The sequence below is a fragment of the Eptatretus burgeri genome, chromosome 7 (assembly GCF_056783735.1).
Source record: "Eptatretus burgeri isolate ZD-2024b chromosome 7, Ebu_testis_v1, whole genome shotgun sequence".
NCBI classification, from domain to species: domain Eukaryota; kingdom Metazoa; phylum Chordata; class Myxini; order Myxiniformes; family Myxinidae; genus Eptatretus; species Eptatretus burgeri.
The window spans coordinates 16634290-16654908 of record NC_140967.1 but is presented as its reverse complement, the minus strand read 5'-3'; the positions used below and the strand labels follow the sequence as shown (position 1 = coordinate 16654908).

Here is a 20619-nt window from a genome sequence, read left to right as displayed (position 1 = left end):
CACACACTCCTTTCTCCCCAAATTCGAGATGGTATTATTTTAAAAATCTGTGCCAAAACCTGCTCGTGACCTCCAATGGAGGATACTGCCCACGGACTCTCTTATCCACCGTTTGTCACAAGCGATAAGTGATGAGCGTTCCTTTTGCGGACAGAATGAAACCTTGTCCCATGAATATGTTCGATGCTATCATTTAACTCCCTTCTTTATTTTCTTGAAAGTGCTATTTGCACGTCTTTCCCTTGACTTCAGTTTTCCAATTTTCATTTTTGGTCCAAGTGGCCCCTTTAACCTCCAAACAACAGTTGTTGAAAAAAAATTTCATTTCCCAATCAGAATTGACAATTTTCAAGATGAGGAAATCAAAGCCAGAGAATAATTTGTATCGTTCGGATACCGTAACAATGTTTGGAGCACTTTGTGAAAGCCGGATAAAACTTGAATTTCACTTTTACTCTCTTTCCAGCCAAAATGATATTTTTGAGAAATGATGGTGTATAATTATAAATGATGATATTTGTGAGATATCTGATGGCCTTTATTAAATTTCATTTGGACTTACCTTGGTAGCGTTAACCTCTTGTTGTTTATGGTCTCCTCTCAAACAGAATTTGTAACCGGTTTCATTTTCTCCTGGTGTTAACTGTTAAAAAAAATAAAAATTCCATACTTTTGTCATGAAAGGACATAAAAGTCAAGTCAGTCTGTCTGTGTCTGTGTCTGTGTCTGTGTCTGTGTCTGTGTCTGTGTCTGTCTATCTCTCTCAGTCTCTCTCTCCCTCCCTCCCTTTCTCACACCAATGAGATAAGCATTGGAAAAGCTCGGTGTCGCACGAAATGCTTCTGTTATTCATGTTTATGTTTTGATATTCGAGGCCTCCCTTATCAGTTATCACTCGAACTTACACAAATCGGTTGTACTTCTACTAACATTGGGAACCAGTTTACACGTCAGTTCCCCTGATGGTGGAAGCAAGATAAAGTGATCGAAGGTACTTAATGGTGTAGTAACCTGTTTGGGAAGAGGTTGCAGGTGAACCTGCATTGATTGGCCTGCAGAGATGCTCCCATCTGAACACGTGGCTCAGTGAGACTCTCACACCAGGTTCAAATGTCATAAACGGTGTCGTGACGGGAGACTGAAATCGAATACACAACCCAGTATGTGGGAGGTGAACCCACAGGGTCACGACCTTGTAAGACACACACTGGGAGCATCTAACAGACCAAGGCAAGTCCAACATCATTGTGTGTCCTTTCATGAGCAGCAGATGGCTCTGGGTACAGCTGAGCCGCTGATGCAGTGCCCCCCCCCCTTTGGGTTGGAATATAAATTTTTAATGTGTTTCAGGGTGCTGCCCATGTCTCGCCTACTCTTTGCGAAGGACACCACGGGATCTTTAACATCCACCAACTAATTCCGGCAGATGGGACACCCGGTTTAACGTCCATCTGAGGGATGGTACACATACATTGATAAATCACCATGCCTGTGAACCACCAGGGTGACAGTTTATAGCTGGATCGGGAGTCGAACCCAGGCTTGAGAGCTCAGAGGTAAGTGTGCATATACCTCTAGGCCTGGCCATCCTGCCAGCTCACCATGTGTCCTGATGCCCTTGCAATGCATTCCAAAGTACAAAGCACACCGATGTCTCCGAACAACTTGTTCCAGTACGTGCTTGTATGGAGAAGCCCCACCATGCACGAACCGTAGAAACAAAAACACTAATAAAAGCACCCAATGCTTCCTCCCAGGCATCAACAAGCAGCAACCATAATTTGTACAGCAGCGGGGATTGTTGTTCCAGTTTTAATGCATTTGACTCCAGGGAACTCTGTTTTCAAAAGATAACAAAGTTTTAATTACCATTAAAAGCAAATACCTAACTTCACAACACAGCTGTTGGCCCCACTGTTAGGAGAGCCTAGCAGCGCTTTGCTTCCCCACATCAATGTCTTTGGTTCACTTCATCGACTCCATTCTCAGGACCAGCAAGACAGCTCAGACAGTACTTAGTCAACTCAGATTTGCTTTCGATTTCTTGCCATTTCTGACATCTTAAGCAGGCTGTCCCGCACGGGTTCCACCATTTTGTGGATGTTCACGATCCCATGCTGCCCTTCGAAAAGAGCAGGACGTTGTGTTGCGGCTCCTCCTGGGAAGACACGCTTAGATGAGCCTCATCGGTCGAATCAGATTCCTTAACAGGCATAAAACCCCTTTCCCAAACTCGTACCACCATCAGAGTGACACTTTTAAATCAGATGTAAACATGGTGGGCAATCTAACCCAGAACAAGACCTTTCTGGTAAGGTTAGATAGTAACTGCACTCTCTGGGCTCAACTAACCCCAAGTCACTGGGTAAATTAGGCAGAATTTTAACCCACCCGTCTCCAACCCCCAACCCCCCTCTCCTTCCATACGTTGCGCTCACTCCAATGTCCTCCCAAACTACTTTCACTTCTCCCCCCCCCAGTCCTCCCACTCCCATATTGCCTCCCTCTTCTCTCTCCCATCATATCCTTCCTTATCTTCCTTCTCTCCATTTTAATATTATCATTTCAGGCCCCCTATTTCTACCCCAGTATGTACGTAATAAGTAAAAAATATGGCCCTTATGTACGAAAAAAGATGGCCCCAAATAACACAATGGGGTTTAAACAGCGTGTGGGTAGAGCAAAAGAGGTTCTGATGATATTTTCTCATTTATATGCACAGTTTGAGGCACGACAACACAGTATGATGGTAGGGAACATCCGCCACTTTGGAGTTGACCTTGCCAAAAGGGTCTTCCAGCTGCATTGAAGTCCCTTTCACCATCCAAATGACAAAATAGAAACACCTTGTTCACACACAAACTCTTCAAATCTATTTAATGCGAAGCGTGAGTTCCGATAGATCTTCTTAATTCAAGACGACAAGACACCGTGGGGACGCGCCATCAAGGTTGTGCCCATTTTGATGACAGGGGGTTGAAATCTTGAATTGTTGCGATGGTGTTACAACTAATTTGGCTTCCCCCTTGACATACAATTAAAAAGGCAAACAAGCCCCGAGGGCATGCTTTAGAAATGTCAGGTCTAGTCAAGTTCAGGGTCGGGGTCTCCCTTAAATGTGCATGTGAGAGCACCCACCACCTTCGCATTGAATCTTGGAGCTGGTTTGCAGTTGCCAGAAGATAAAAATGCGAGTATGCTACCGCTTCCTTTGAAGCCAGTATCTTATGTAAAATAACACCACTGTGTATCAGTTGGAACTGGAAAGTGTTGGGGGTGGATGGGAGGGGTGGGGAGGGGGGTTGTAACTGTAAATACAAACAGTGTTACTATACAAAGCTATTAAGATATACTGCACTGTAGCACCGTTTCATAACTTGGTGTTGGCTTAACAGTTAATATGGCTGCTTTAAGATCTTAGGGTCTTGAGTTCAAGACCCTGTTGTGGTGTTGAATGGGTGACCAGGTGGGTGGACTCAGTCTGTCAACCTTCTGATGTTGGCAAAATGAGTAAAAGCTTACTGGAGACAGGGGGCACTGCATCAGTGGCACAGCTGTGCTCCCAGCAATGATGCCGCCACAGGCTGCATATAAATCAATAATGTTATAATTTTATTGCAGAAAATTGAAGCATTTTATTGTTTTTATGACTTGGAACATCCACTCCCAGCAGCAATGGCGGAGACGCTACACGAAACACATTTACATACAGACTTTGTGTCGCCACTTATTCCAAAGCAAATGGGGTTAGGAATTTTCTTTTTAACCACCAGAAATATTCCCAGGTTCACTGCAAGTACAACTACCAAGTTTCAACTCATTCCGTCCAGTACTTTAGGGAGACTGCTTCGGCAGCACTGACGCTCTGTACAGAGTATGGTTCCAATGGATAGAAGGATGGTTTAGGAGTGCATTGACGACGTACCGGACAAACAGACAGACAGACAGACAGAACAAGCTTTGTATAACTACAGAAAGTATTCACACCCCTCGACGTATGTCACATTTTGTTGTGTCACCGCCTGAATAAAAAACGGATTAAATTTAAAAAAAAAACATTGTTACCAATCTACACAAAATACCCCATAATGGAAAAGTGAAAACATGTTTCGAGAAATGTTTGCAAACTACTTAAAAATGAAAAGTTGAAATGTTTTGCGTCAATAAGTATTCAACTCCTTTGCTACGACACACCAAATTGAGCTCAGGTGCATCCAATTTCCTTTGATCATCATTGAGATGTCTCCACAACTTGATTGGAGTCCACCTGTGGCCAATTCAATTGATTGGACAAGATTTACAAAGAGACCCACTTTTCTATATAAGGTCCCACAGTTGACAGTGCATGTCAGAGCAAAAGCTCCACAATGAAGTCTAAGGAACTGTCCGTAGAACTCCGAGATAGAATTGTGAGGAATAGATCTGCGGAAGGGTATAATTTCTTGTGTGTTGAAAGTTCTCAAGAGCACAGTGAGCTCCATCGTTAGGAAATGGAAAGAATATGTAACTACCCAGTCTCTTCCTAGAGCTGGCCATCTGACCAAACTGAGCAACTGGGCAAGAAGGACCTTGGTGAGGGAGGTGACCAAGAACTCAATGAGCACCACTCTGATAGAACCACAGAGTTCCTTGGATGAGATGGGAGAACCTGACAGAAGGACAACAGTCTCTGCAGAACTTCACACATCCAGGCTTTATGGGACAATGTCCTGACAGAAGCTACTTCTGAGAAAAAGGCACATGACAGCACACCTGGAGTTTTCAAAAAGGCACGTAAAAGACTCTGAGAGCATGAAGCACAACATTCTGTGGTCTGATGAGATGAAAATTGAACTCTTTGGCCTGAATGGAAAGCGTTACATCTGGTGGAAAACAAGCACAGCTCTTCACCCATCGAACACCATCCCTACCGTGAAGCATGGTGGTGGCAGCATCATGCAATTGGGATGTTTTTCAGCGGCAGGGACTGGGAAACTTGTGAGGATAGAGGGAACAACAAATGGAGCCGAATACAGGCAAATCATTCAGGAGAACCTGCTTCAGAGTGCAAACGACCTTAGACTGTGGCAAAGATATATATTCCAACAGGACAATGACCCCAAGCATTCAGCCAAAGCAACACTGGAATGGCTTCAGAACAACAATGTGAAAGACCTTGAGTGGCCCAGCCAAAGCCAGACTTGAATCCCATTGAGAATCTGTGGTAAGACTTGAACATTGCTGTTCACTGACACTCCCCATACAACTTGACAAAGCTTGAACAAATCTGCAAGGAAGATTGGGAGAAAATCCCCAAATCCAGAAGTGCAAAGCTGGCACAGACATACCCAAGAAGACTCGAAGGTGTAAATCGCTGCCAAAGGCGCTTCTACAAAGTATTGACTCAGGGGGTTGAATACTTATGTAAATTAGATATTTCTGTATTTGATTTTTAATAAATTTGTAAAAATTTCTAAAAACACGTTTTCATTTTTTCATTGTGTGGTATTTTGTGTATATCGGTAACAAAAAATTTAAATTTAATCCATTTTAAATTCAGGCCGTAACGCAACAGAATGTGATATAAGGTGAGGGGTGTGAAGTGTGTGAAGTGTGTGTGTGTGTGTGTGTGTGTGTGTGTGTGTGTGTGTGTGTGTGTGTGTGTGTGTGTGTGTGTGTTGTTCATCTTTCGGCTGCTCCCGTTAGGGGTCGCCACAGCGGATCATCCGTTATGATCCGCATACTGATTTGGCATAAGTTTTACGCCGGATGCCCTTCCCGACGCAACCCTGGTCACCTCTTACGACACAGGGATAAGGATTGGGTTTCGCCATGATTCCAGGCTGCGCTACAACCTCTCATAGCGTGGCCCAGCGCAGAGCCCCTGTCCTCAAGCAATCCTCCAACCCAAGCCTCTGAGTAGCCGGATTATAGGCGCACGCCATTATGCCCAGTATATATATATATATATATATATATATATATATATATATATATATATATATATATATATATATATATATATATATATATATATATATATATATATATATATATATATATATATATATATATATATGTATATATATATATACACTCACACACACACACACAAATTCGTTCGTTCATCTTTGTCACCACAGTCAAATCTTCGTCACCACAAAACCCAATATCCTCACAAATATTAGGAGGACTGTATACACACACACACACACACACACACACACACACACACACACACACACACACACACACACACACACACACACACACACACACACACACACACACACACACACACACACACGTAGAGGAACACTGACTGTACATACAAGGAGGCATACTGCCCCATACGACCCAACAGAACCATCTTGTCCACAAATATTAATACTAATACCATTCCTTTCATGCCGTAAAGGCAGTTTCAATGGCAAGGAGTACAGTCCTGAACAGGTCACCAGTCCTGTCCATTTGGACCATACTTTGTACAGAGCGTTGGTGCTGCCGAAGCAGTCTCCTTGGCTATTTGCACAATCCTGGACGTGTCGCCACTCCGACGCAGGATACTCAGATGACTCGGTCATCCCAACAAGCTGGTACTCAATTTGCCGACCTCGGAAGGATGGCAGGCTGAGTCAACCCCCTGGTGAATTAATTCAGCAGCCAACGGGGCTTGAACTCAGGACTCTGGGATCCCAAGCCACAACCCTAACCACTAAGCCAACACCAGGCATACAGGTCACCACTCCAACACAAATTACCCCAAATGGTTATGACCCCAACACACTGGTACTCATTTTGCCGACCTCAGAAGGATGACAGACTGAGTCAACCCCACCTGGTGTTAACACAACGGTCAACAGGGGCTCAAACTCGGGACACTAAGGTCCCGAGCCAGCCACCCTAACCACTAAGCCAACACCAGGCATTTCCTGGCAACTATTAGGAGGGACAATTCAGCACATTTTGCCACATCTGCTTCTGAACAACTAATTACACGCTATAATTCTTGTTCTTGGGTTATGTTACGTCTATCTTCGGGTAATGGAGGAGCTTGTACATAAATCAAGCACATAAAGACATGAGTAGACATCCGTGTACTCTTAATGGAATTGCAAGGACATCGGTGGACAATAGACAGGAGGGTTGTGTTCATCATAAAATTGGGTCAGATGGGAAGAACAAGAGGTCAACCCAAATATTCGTTCATCTTCGTCACCACAATCAAATCTTGGTCACCACAAAAAGCCAACTTAGCACCCTCCCGAAAAAAAAAAAAACCATCTGAGCAGGCCTGAAGGCCCAAGGGCTTTGTACAATTGCAGTGAACCTACAAGACAGATGTTTCCCCAAAGCAGGTAGAACCGTTCGCTTAAAAATAACTTGAGAAGAAAGCAAATAGTTTTGAAAAAGATTTTTGAAAAGTACCTGTGCAAGAACCAAAGGGCACATGCAGGGGATTTCAACCGTTGCCTCAAACATGCTGACAGTTTGAGGAGTGGGAATGTCTAAAGAGACCCGAACACAAAGCACTAATCCTTACAAATTGAATGGATGACAGGCAAAGGTAAAAACAAAAAACAAGTTTAAATATTTTGCAGCTTCCCTTAAGGACTCACCACAGACAGCTGCAGCTAGGCCCGAGGGGCCAAGTTCCGCTAGTCATGTGCTGACGGCCTCGTGGGAAGCGGCGAGCCACATCTGCTTCAAAGGACGGCAGACACTTTTCTCTGGCTTGTTTCCAGTCTCAAGGCCTAACCACATAGAGAGTACAATCGAGTGATTGAACTTGTCAAACTGCATTCGCTCCAAAGTTGTGTCACATCTTAAGGTCCCCCTAAGAGCTCACCCGCCACGTGAAGTGTCCAAATAAACAAGTTCTAAAGAACCGTGTGTCATTACCTACCCAGCATGTTGCTCAAAGTTTGCTCTGATGCGAACTCCGACTCAAACACAGCCCTCTCACAACACCGTGACGTCTCGCAAACATCACACGGTAGCAGAGTTGAACCGATGGAGGTCCTCATGGTGCTCCTTATTGCCCTTATGAAAGTTTCTCAAGAGAGCTTATGGGATTGTCATGGGATTTCAATCGGATCAAATGAGGAATCATGGGGGGATTGTTTTTGGAAGGGTGTAATATTTATTTTTTTTCTAACCAGGCACCTGGAGATCTCCCTAGTATTGCATGGACAGCATCCTCATGAAGTCCATGTAAAAGTTCCAGGTTTTTGATGCTGTGATCAGGCTTTAGGTGATGATGCATTTTCCTTCATTGAGGTGAGTAATGCCTTCTCATGGAGGAGCACGTACATACGTGCAGTGCACCTTTACTCAAAATACATGGACATTAGTCGACAATGGAGAGTACGAGAGGATGGTGCAGAGGTGGCACACTTACCTTTGAGCTATACAATCTGTGTTCGATTCCTGAAGTGACTATAAACTGTCAGATGTGGAGTTTCGCAGGCAAGGTGTTGCATCACAATGTGGCCGGACCATCTGATGGACGTTAAGCCAGGTGTTCCATCTGCAATGGTGGACGTTAATGATCCCACAGCGTCTATCGCGAAGAGAAGATGAGATCACTGGCACGTCAAACAATTCCAAATCCCAACTCTACCCAGCCACAGTTGAGTGTTGGGCCTGGCCAGCCGTTTCATGAATGACTTGACTTGGGTCAAACCTGCAAGCCTACCTAGACCCATAAGATAAATTCTCCAATGGCAGCGCCAAACAACCCAACCCAGATTCGATCTTCACTTCAATCCAATTTTCATATTGAAGATCCCACCACATGTCGATCAATAGACCTACAGAAGCCAAGTATGTCGGAGTGCGTTCAAAACGACGCAAGGTAAGTCACCCTACATTCAACTGACATAGGCATTTTTTAATTCGGCCATTCTACCAGCTCAAAGGCCTATTTCTGGGAGAGATATTTGCTTGAACTTTCTTACCCAAGATAAGTGAAGATGGCCAGCTTTCGGTCCCCTTCAAAGGATGACATGCTCTGAGTTGCAGCGCCACCTGCTGGCAGTGCACAAGATCGACAGTTTTGATCTGATAAATAATCCATAACGATCTGTGAATCACAGGCTTAAGGACACGACCAAATGAACTGATGTGATTTCTGTCAATTCGATTATTAATTAAAAATATATATTCATAAACAGTTAATCAATGGCGTCGTGGTTGGAGTGCTGGCTGTGAGTCTGGGAGGTCGGTGGTTCAAACCCCGTCTAAGTCATACCAAAGATATTTAAACATGCTACAAGCTGCTTCCTTGCTTGACACTCAGTAATTGAAAGGTTCGAGTACAGACAAACCAACATAGGTTGGCAACCATTGCGCAGGCAGCCCATGTCCTCGTCCTGCATTTAAGTTCCTTGAAAGAGAATTCATCTTGGTAATAACAATCATAGTTATATTACAATCATGATCTCAAAAAGAACACAACGACAACGATAAATGTCACCACTATTAGCCTGACATTTGTCACTGTCTATGTGTTTACACAAAGAGGAGCATTTGTACACACACACACACACACACACACACACACACACACACACACACACACACACACACACACACACACACACACACACACACACACACACACACACACACACACACACACACACACACACACACACACACACATTGCACCATGCGCTTTCGTGCTTTAGTCATACTAAACAAACAGGAAAACCACACAAAGAATTCAAGGTAAGAATAGTTGTTACCATGAAAGTTGTCGTCAGGTTTGAATTTCCTCATTTACCATAAAACAAAAATCTGGGGTTTTTTTCATTCACCTTGATCGAAGAAAAGTTTTTTTTTTGTTTTTTTTTAAGTTTCAACTTTTTTTAAAGTTTTAACAGTTAGGCAGGAGTCTTTACAAGACTACAAGGTGATGTTTATTGTTATTGACACTTTGATGAATCTCATCGTGTATTTACTCAATCATGTAGTGTGCATTATTTAATTATTATATTTTTATACATTTATGCTTTCAAGTCTCTATAGGGTGATAGCGAGGCTGATTCCATGTAAATATACCCAGGTCGGGATGACAGCACCTGGTTACCATTACAATAAAAAAAAACTGAGGACCATGTGTAACATTAGTCTCCAGATTAAACATTATGTTATCCTCGTTAAAGACTACTATTACGACTAAGACTATTACGATTACTACTACAACCCCCAATGGAGTGGTGCTGCTGGAGGTTTTTACCATCAAAAACCTTCACTAATCCTAACATAGCCCCATAGTGATCGTCTTCTTTGTATGTAGCACATGCTTGAGGGTAGCATCATTTCCTGGGGGAGCAGCTGTGCCGCTGATGCAGTGCCTCCTACAGGTTATGGCAGGAATTGGTAGTTTGGTTAGGGTTCCACCGGTAGTCTGGTCAGGAATCAAAACAAGACGAGAAAGTTCAGTAATGAGTACACGACATTCAAAGTTATCCTGTTAGCTTAATGCCATCTGGTCTTGTACCAACACCTCTAACCATTGTTGGTTGGTGTGTATGTGTGTGTGTGTGTGTGTGTGTGTGTGTGTGTGTGTGTGTGTGTGTGTGTGTGTGTGTGTGTGTGTGTGTTTGTGCTGGCAGGACAGCCTCAAGGTATGTACTTATCTCCGAGCTGTCTCGTATGGGTTCTAATCTCGACCCACCTCTAAACTGTTATCCTGGTGGTTCGCAGGCAGGAGGAGGCATCACTGTGGGTGCACCGTCCCTCGAATGGACGTTAAACTGGGAGTCCAATGTGCCAGCATTAGGTGGTGGACATTAAAGATCCCACGGTGCCATTCACGAAGAGAACGCGAGTTATCGCTAGAACCCTGAACAAATTACAAATTCCTGTCATCCTCGGTCGAATGTCGTTTGGCCATCCAGCTCGTGAAAGACTTCGGCCAAAAATGTTCCTGACTGATCACACGAGAAGGCAGTAAAAATTGGGGCCATTAAATTTGTAGTAGTAGTAGTAGTAGGAGTAGTAGTAGTAGTAGTAGTAGTAGTAGTAGTAGTAGTAGTAGTAGTAGTAGTAGTAGAAGAAGAAGAAGAAGAAGAAGAAGAAGAAGAAGAAGAAGAAGAAGAAGAAATATGATATGTCGTGAATTCTAAATAAATTAAAACTATGTCAAAGATCACCAAATGAAAAGCAACAACATTTCCCGGTTGAGGGCAAGTGAGGACACACAGAGTTGGAAACAGGAAACAAAAATAGGAAGTAGTCAAGGCACCCTGTCGAATCGTTTTGTTGGGTTTTGTGAACATTTTACACTAAACTTAGTACTTACTACCCGTTATACACTCAGCCTGAAATGCCTCTGGTTGGACGTTCAGGGTACAATAAATATATATATATATATATATATATATATATATATATATATATATATATATATATATATATATATATATATATACATATATATATATAACCAGTGAGCTGCGTGTCATTGTGCCCACCATTCCTTACCCTGGCATCTTGCCCTCCGAGCTTCGTCCACCACAAGGTGTGTCAAACTACATACGCATCAGGTATATCGTAAAAGACATTAAAATATGGAACAAAATAAACATGCAGTGCTGCTCATTAGAGGTAAGCGAAGCTCCAAATTATCCATTCATTAGCGTTTGTGATCAAACACAATCAGCCAAACAACAACACCTGGCCACCCCAACCTAATACACAAGGACAAAACATTCCAAAGGTAAAAACCGTGAGCTAATATTACTCGGAAATCATGTCAACGAAGCCTGCCAAGGTGAACAAACGAGAATAACTCAATTAAATTGTCCATACTGTGAAACACTGGAACGACAGTTTGTGGCTGGGTCGGGAATCAAACCAAGGCTAGACAGCTCAGAGTGAGCATGCACACGTTGAATGTTCAAATACAACTATTTTTTTTACAGTTGCTACACTCAACTACAGTGATAAGGGACCCCTATAGCCATCCAAAATCGTCCATCATTGCTGAAGGTCCCCCATGAGAGATGTAAACACACTCCAACATAGAAATTTCAAACATCTGCCATGAAAATTAGTTCCTCCTACAAGAATGCCCCTCATAACCAAAGTTCACTTTGTTACCATAAATGGCACTCACTAATTGACAATGCTGATTAACAATCCTCAAACAAACATGGCACATCAACAGAACTTACATCACATGCCATCGTTAGATTGCAAAGTTGAGATTTGGCGTTACTACTCCACTGACTTGTTCACAAAATACCTACTTACACGGATATTGCAACAAAACAAACAAGCATGGCAAGTCGCGTGGTCACTCCATCGGTCAATTGGCCATCACAAGGACACAGCACGAGCTAGCATGCCTGTTTTTAACAAGTTTCTTATTTCACCCAAGTGAACTAATTAATTTAATGAATTAATTATTGCTTGTTTACCTTTACAGGCTTCGTTTACATGATTCATGAGTCACATCAGCGAAGCATTTCTTTGCCTTTGGCATTTTTTGAACTTGTATCATTTCTTACATGTCGACAGATGTAATCGAAATGTGCTTCCTGGTGCGTACAGGTAGACGACGTAAGGAGGTTGTTGAGGCATTTCGACAAATAAACTACAAGTAATGAGTATTCTGAAGAAGTCTGCATTGTCAACAACGAATTAATATAAAAATAAATATTACTCAGTTATTTAACACTAACCATGTCAAGTATACATTTAATGAGAACATGGGGAATGATGGTTTCAAGAGTAAATACCAGTGCTGAATGACATTCTGTACGATGCTAATAAAAACCTGGGTCGAGTCTAGCATAGGGTGACAGAGTCGGTTGTCTACAAGGATAGAACGACACTCTGTAGAGCGCATACCTCCCACCAGGCTGATCAGGTTACATTTTGTATCCCACGGATGGGCTGGATTTGAATCCGGTCCTGAACCAAAAAATCTAATCGGGGTGTTCTTGTCAACTATCCAACTCATCCACCTACTTTTGTCATTACTCTTCCACAACTTTTTTCAGATATCGTACCAATATATGGTTTTTAGTCCCATCATTCAATGGGGGAAGAATCGCTGAAAAAGAAATTCGAGGATCCGGATCCGGATCTGTATCTTCACCAAAATTGAACCAATTCATCCTCGTTCCACTCCCAACCTGTCCACTAAGGTTCAGCTGAATGCGTCCATGACTTTTTGAGATCTCCTGCTCACAAACAGACAAGCAGGTGTGAAAACATCATCTCAGTCCACCTTGGGTGGTGGAGGTAATAATATTATAGTTAAAGTTCACTGATGAGGGGACTTTACTATTTCGATAATGAAAGCAATCGGTTCAGTAAAACCTGGGATGGAGATGTTTTTCTCAATAAGCGTCGAATACCACCCATGTGAGTGATATTATAATGCATATGGTATGTACTGTCCAGGATATGCTTTTACAGTAAAATACTTTAAAAGGAGCGACGAACCACCCATGCTCCCAACCAAGTTTATAGAGATTTTTAAAATGCAAATTAAAGGAAAACTACTGGAAGGTTTAATTACCCCAAGCAGGCGAAGCAAAAAGTGGGGTTGAACAATTGGTTCCATTTGTCTGTCAATCTGGCTGTCTACAGATGTCAGTCTGTGATCGAGGAATTATGTACTTGAATTGAATAGAACTTCACATTTTCAACACTGGAGAATATGAATCGGACCAAAAACCTGCAGTTTGACAATACATTGGCTCTGAATTTGGCAAAATGTACGGAATCTCGTTCCGATCACCCATGTACAGAGAGGAGCAAGTTAAGTTCTCCAGTCTGTCTGCATGTCTGGCAATCAAAGAAAATTGTAAATCTTTCCAAACAGGAAAACTTATTGTTTTTTAGGGAAACCATAAAGGACACAAACAACAGGCATGAATAACTAATTTAACGAGTTAAATAAGGTGGTGTAAAAGATGCTGCATTAACGGCGGTAAACTTCAAAAAAAATATTTTCTACAACCTATAAACCTTTATTTTAATTCGTTTAAATTATATACATGAGCATTGCAGAACACAAAGTGCCTTTTTGGCACTTAAAACAACAACTTCCATTTAGCAGTACTTGGACAAGATATTTACACTGTCTCATGCCTTGAGGGCAGAGAAACTGTGACGTTTTTTTGTATACATTGTCAAGGTTCGTATGAGAGCTAACACACAACGCACAGCAAGGGGGTCATGAGACAAGAGGGGTGGGAGAGGGAAGGACAAAACAGTGGGGAACAGGGACTGGAGAGGAGACGGTAGAAGACAGAAAGACCACCGACCTGCCTGTGGTGAGAGAGTGAGAGGCCCAAAGACTCAGCCTCATCGTGGGAGATACCAATGATCCCAAATGTCTTGGTTTCCACAGCATGAAGCCAAGAAAGGTGAGAGGCAGGAGCACCAGCCCAGAGGGGAGAGTAGCACTCCATCAAGCTGTGGACGAAAGCTTTGTACGTGGTCAGGAGCTCAGGTGGGCTGAGGAAGGACTTTGCATGACGTAGGATGCCCAGTCGGTGACTGGCTTTGGAGGCCAGGTTGGAAATGTGGATTTCCCAGAAAAGATCATGGCAGATAGTGAGACCCAGAAACTTGAATGAAAGGACTTTTCCCAGAGGATTGTTGAGAAAGTAGATGGGAGGGGGGGGGGGTTCCCAATGCTCATTTTGGAGAGACATCGTGAGAGTGTGAGATTTGTCCAGATTGAAAGACATGTTCCACGTGTTGGACAAGTTTGTGATTTTACCCAGATCTGCAATGAGCGAAGAAGCTGCTGCTTGCCGGTCTGAGGGATGAGAGATGGTACAGCAGAGGGTGGAGTCATCAGCAAAGCGATAAAGAGGATTTTCCAGAGAGTCAGAGAGATTGTAAATAAAAACCAGAAAAAGAACAGGGCCAAGAACGCTGCCTTGAGGAACTCCATCCTGGAGAGGAAGAGGGGATGAAAGAACTCCATTTAGGGCCACACGTTGACTGCGACAGGAGAGGAAGTCTGCGAGCCATGAGTGGAGATGGCCTTGGATACCATACGAAGAGAGTTTTGTGAGCAGGGCAGGGTGCCAGAGTGTGTCAAAAGCACGTGATATGCCTCAAGATATGGCTCTGATTTCATGTGTGGCATTGAGGACTTCCATCCATTGTTGGGAGAGCAGAAGCAGCATATCCAGGGTAGAGTGGCCTGGTCTGGTCTGACCTGTTTTTAATGTCGTGAAAACCTTTGATACATCATGGATGATGAGGGTTGTAGTCAAGTTTCATCAGAATTGTGTGTGTAGTTTCTGAGAAGTTGCAAGTATTTGTGGATGGACGGACAGACGGAATGACTGACGACGTGCCATCACATAAGCTCCCCGGGACAATGTTCCAGGTGAGCTAAAAAGTAATCAGACCACAATGCACATAGAGGTGTTTATGCTCCATTGGAAAGCGATCGGTTCAATATATAAAGCTCGGATCGAGATATTTTGCTTGAAATTATAAAAGACGTGTAGCGACCATTTCAGTCATATCAGAGCGAGCACGGTCTCATTCTGCTTGGTTCCACCCTCTCTTGGCCTTATAAATCACATGATGGATAAAGGCATGAGTAGACGTCAATACTCTTCAACATGAATTTCAAGCACACTCGTCGACAACTGACAAACGTATGTGGGATTTGAACCTGGGTTTCCACCTCATGTCCTTTGGGCAAAACATATTCCCATGCCAATGATGTCACCTAATGGTCTAAAAATAACATGTGATTTTCATGTCTGTCACCACTTAATGTCTTGAGATGTTTTAATGTCCAGAGCTAATTTCATGGTCGATAAAGGGATATTACGAAAGATCAGGACAAACAGCCATTCACATAAATTCTGACACGCGCAAAGTTGATATTCCCAATGCAGGTTATGTTTATTCCCTCGTCTCTTACAACTACTCGGAGACCATTAACAACATGTGTTCGGCACTCCTCCTTTTGGAATCCGCAGGCAAGACAAAGACAAATGTCGAGTGCCTGCGGTTAGCATCACACGTAGCCACCTTCAGCCGCAGATTGAGCTCAAGAAAGGCGCTGAGAAACAAAGACGGATTGTTTGGAACATTGTGGGATGTGTTTTCAGAATCGTGTTTCAGCAGGAGGAGTTGCTCCCACTAAAAAAAAAAATCTTCCAAGAAAAGAAAGGACAGCCCTGACATTATCACATTACGGTTTGGTAGAACACGTTCTGCAGTCGAGCTGACACAATCGGCCGAGCAACAGAGGCGGCTTTCCCTGTTTATAATTACAAACCACTGTGTTCAATCATGACTGACGTCACAGTACTGCTTTGTGTTCCAGCAAATCGTACAATCTTGTAACTATACAGTACTAAATATTACAGCGGTATATTAGCTAAAGTCATGTCATTGGATATTATAGATCTGCCTAGGCGAAGTCCATTCCTATGTTATCACAACCTTCCCATCCATCACCGATGGGCACATGTACAAAGTAAGGAAGGCATTCGGGAAATGAAAGGAGCTGTTGGGAGAGGTGGGATGAGGGGACTTAGGTTGGATAAGAGGGGTAAAACAAAATGAATTTGGAAATAATTTCCTCCAAAGAAAGGAAGAATCATCATTTGAGATTGTAAACAAAAATTAATTTGGGTCTTAGGATGACCACCTGCATTATTTTGTCGGTGCGTGGTTTGAAAGCCACACACATCTCAATCTATCTATCTCGTACATTAAAAAAAATTAACTTTGCCGTTTTACCATGACTGTTGAACATAACTTGGAAAAATTATCCATCATTGGAATTTCATACAAAGAAGCAGGAGGACAAGGCCCGCTGGTCTCTCATTGCAGATAGCTTGGTGGCTCTTCCACCCCCTTTCTTCAGCCGTTCTACCTGACGTCTTGTTTGCTCTCTCTGTTCTTTCATCCGACCGTTCCTCCACAGTCCATGTCACATGTGTTCCTTCCAGAAACACACTACTTGTGAAAATCCTAAAATCCAGGCTCACTGCTCAGCTCCATTCCTTTAGTCTTCTCTTCCCTCACTTGTAAAACTGCTTCCTTCGTCCATTCAATCCCACTCTTCCCTCCAGAACTTCAAGTTGGCAGTATATCAAGACCTCAGGTGATCCTCCATCTCTACTCGTGATCTTTTCTACCCCCATTAACCCTCTCTGAAGTGACCCGTCTTATTTATAGATCACTACGGTACGTTTCCTTTCTTCTCCTCTCTTCTCGTCTCACTCATTCGTCCCATTCATGCTGGTTGCGTCTAACACGATTCCTTCTGTGCACTGTTACTTCTGTATCTATCCTTTGTCTTCCATGACCCTTGATTTTGCATTTGAAAAATAAGTTCTCCCTTTTTACAAAGTTCTTGAGCATCCCTCTCATTTCACCAAAGCCTGTAACTACGTCGTGCCCTCTGTGGAGGAATGTCCATTTAAGGTCATTCTCTTACACATTAGGTCCCTGAGAGCTTGTTTTGCCAGAGGTAAGTCCTGAACTGGGAAGTGTTGTTCCTGAACTCTTGACCTGCTTCTCTGTGGAGCTTAGCAAAGGAATATGTGTGTCCACAACATGCGCTATTTCGTCTGTTACGAAGGTAATCGAACCAGGTACCATTTCCAATCTACTCAGATTGAATCTACTCAGACAAAACAATTTATACCATACACTCATACGCATAGGGTTCCCATGCATGAGAAGGCACACCTGGGTCATTGCAAACCTCATTTGTGGTCATTTTGTGGAAACACGATAAGGTTTAAAGCGATATTTGCACGTGCTGCCTTTTCTTCGAAATACTCATTTACTCCCCTTATGTAGAGATTGCGTTCGTGATAGGTTGAGTGTAATTCCGGACCACGAGGTTGAGGTAGAAAGTGCAAATGTGGGCGATACGACCTGACTATGTCCCACTGGCACTGCGATAACAAAGTACTGGTCCGGGTGACTCTCTCAAATCCGGCGGTCATCAACCTCAAATACCCATCAATTCATTTCTCGTGCATTCTTGGTTTTGACATCATTGTACATTTTATTGTTATGTTAACCTCCGCCATCGAAGATGGACGGAGGTTCCTGTTTTCACCCGTCTGTTTGTTTGTTTGTTTGTGAACAGTATTACAGAAAAACTCCTGGATGGATTTTGACGAAACTTGGTGGGGGGATTAGGTATGGTCCCAGGATCATGCCATTAGATTTTGGACTTGGTCCAAAGTCAAATATGGCCGCTATGGCGGCCATTTTGAAAAATATTTGAATTTTTGTTTTTGCATTTCTACATGTTTTAAGTGATTTCCAACCCCCAAAAAAAATTTGTTAGAGAAAAAAAAAATATTTGCAACTTTTTATCAAAAGAATTTCGATTTTATTTGAAAAATATTTAATTTTTTTTTTTGCATTTATACATGTTTTAAGTGATTTCCAACCCCCAAAAAAAATTTGTTAGAGAAAAAAAAAATTTTAAACTTTTTTTCAAAAGTTTCGATTTTATTTGAAAAATATTTGAATTTTTTTTTTTTTTGCATTTCTACATGTTTTAAGTGATTTCCAACCCCCCCCCAAAAAAAAAATTGTTGGAGAAAAAAAAAATTTTGCAACTTTTTTTCAAAAAATTTCGATTTTATTTTTTTGGCATTTCTACATGCGCGTCGATCTAGTTTAGTTTATTCAATCGTGGTTCAGTAGAGTCTGATCCATTTTGACCTACAATTAATAGGATATCAGGTTCACTTAAGTGACCCAGCAGTATTGGCGGCAGAGGTTTTGCACTCTACCGAGTGATCCCCCTCTAGTTTATTTATGCAAAAAAAAGTAGCTTGATGTATTTATCTGTTAAATTTCCTCTGGATCGGAAAAAACTTATGTTGCGACCAACATTACTTTGCCATGTGTAAGACCAAAAGTGGCCCAGCATGACACAAGCAGGCCGAGCTAGAATTATGTTTCTGTAGATGCACTGTTGATGTAGGGGGAGGGAGGGTGGGAGGGGAGGGTGAGGAGGGAATGATGTAATCACCGAAACTGCGACATGGATGTGATGATTATATATGAAACGAAACAGTATTTGGTAGACCGCATACAGTATCTCCGTCAGACTGAACAGTTTATGTTTTGTATCCCACTGATAGGCCGAATCTGCATCCAGACCTGAACCAAAATCGAATCAGGTTGTTCTGGTCACCTAACAAACCTGTCCACCGAGTTTTGTTATAACCCATCTGACTTTTTTGAGATATGGTGCAATATAATCGTTTTTGGCCAAAATTCTCAATGGAGAGGAATCACTTTAAAAAGTAAAAATAAAAATTCTCGTATTCTGATCCGGATCCAGATTTTCACCAAAATGGAACCATTTAGTCCTTGTCACACACCCAACCTGTCCACCAAGTTTCGTCCGAATCTGTGCATAACTTTTTGAGATATCCTGCACAAAGACAGACAAACAGGGGTGAAAGCATCACCGACGTTAACCTTCGGAGCAGTAACAAAGCACACGTTGGAAGCATGATGGACCCTCGAGGACCTCAAGGCTACCATTTCCCATCGACAGAAGGTCATAGCCAAGCTAAGTAACTGGACGTCCTGAACTAACCATTGACCTCTCATCTTTAGGGGATCTTAGGACGACTTGCAAATGCAAATCCATCCTTCAACTAGAACGGGCACTCATAGAGCGCATACCTTCGCCGCCACTACTTTTTTGTTCTTGGTATGAGTGTGGGGAACTGGTTTCATATGAATGGTCTTATGACACAAACCACATATCTATAATGTCATGACCCCCCCCCCGACTTTCGGGGGCTACGGACTAAACAACAATCAACTCACCTCGTTTTGGCGAGTCTTCACTCGCAAGCTCGGTGAATACAACGTTTCAACTCTCAACTGAAATCAACTGAAATCTCGTTTTCAAGGTCGTGACCCCCCTGACCTTTGACCCCTAACCAGTAACAAGAGTATGGGCGTTATTGTGTCATATTGCATATCACAAGATGAGGCGTGGAATTCTGAACATTTTGGCGTTAGTTGCATGCAAATTGAATAAAAATTGACTGTGTTATCGTAAAAAGACGATTTTGACCTTTTCGTGACCTTGACCTTGACCTTTGACCCGAACGATCCCAAAATCTAATCGAATGCTTCCTGGCTAATAACCAATCATCCCAGCAAATTTCATGCAATTCGGTTTAATACTTTTTGAGTTATACGAATCACAAGATTACAAATAAATAAATAAATAAATAAATAAATAAATACACGCCGACCAAAACATAAACTTTCGCAGAATGCGAAGGTAATGACATAAAATCTCATCGACTTCTTTATTAAGAGAAGAAAAACCAAATTGTTGTTCTATTATTTCTTTGAATCTGTCCAATGATTGGCAGTTTGATCATAATATAAACTACAAGTGCTATTTGTACATGACATAATACAACAATAAAAAACAGAATTGGAAGGTGGCAAAAAAATCTCAATTAGTGGGGTGCTCAAAGCCATTGAGCTATCTAGTCTGGGGTTCGATTCCTGACGAAGTAATAAATCAGGTCCCAGGTATCTACCTTACAATTGGGTGTGTTTTGCTTGTCGTCCTTTTTTTACCTTAATTATCCTTTCGAGGAAGATGTTAATTTAAAGTGT

At 42.4% G+C, this 20619-nt stretch overlaps 1 protein-coding gene across 3 annotated transcripts in view; it reads right to left on the bottom strand.

Moving 5' to 3' along the window:
- The window catches only part of LOC147022742 (uncharacterized), a 32416-nt gene that overhangs the window by 5607 nt on the left and 6190 nt on the right, over positions 1-20619 (bottom strand). The gene's annotated exons all lie outside the window — the stretch shown is intronic.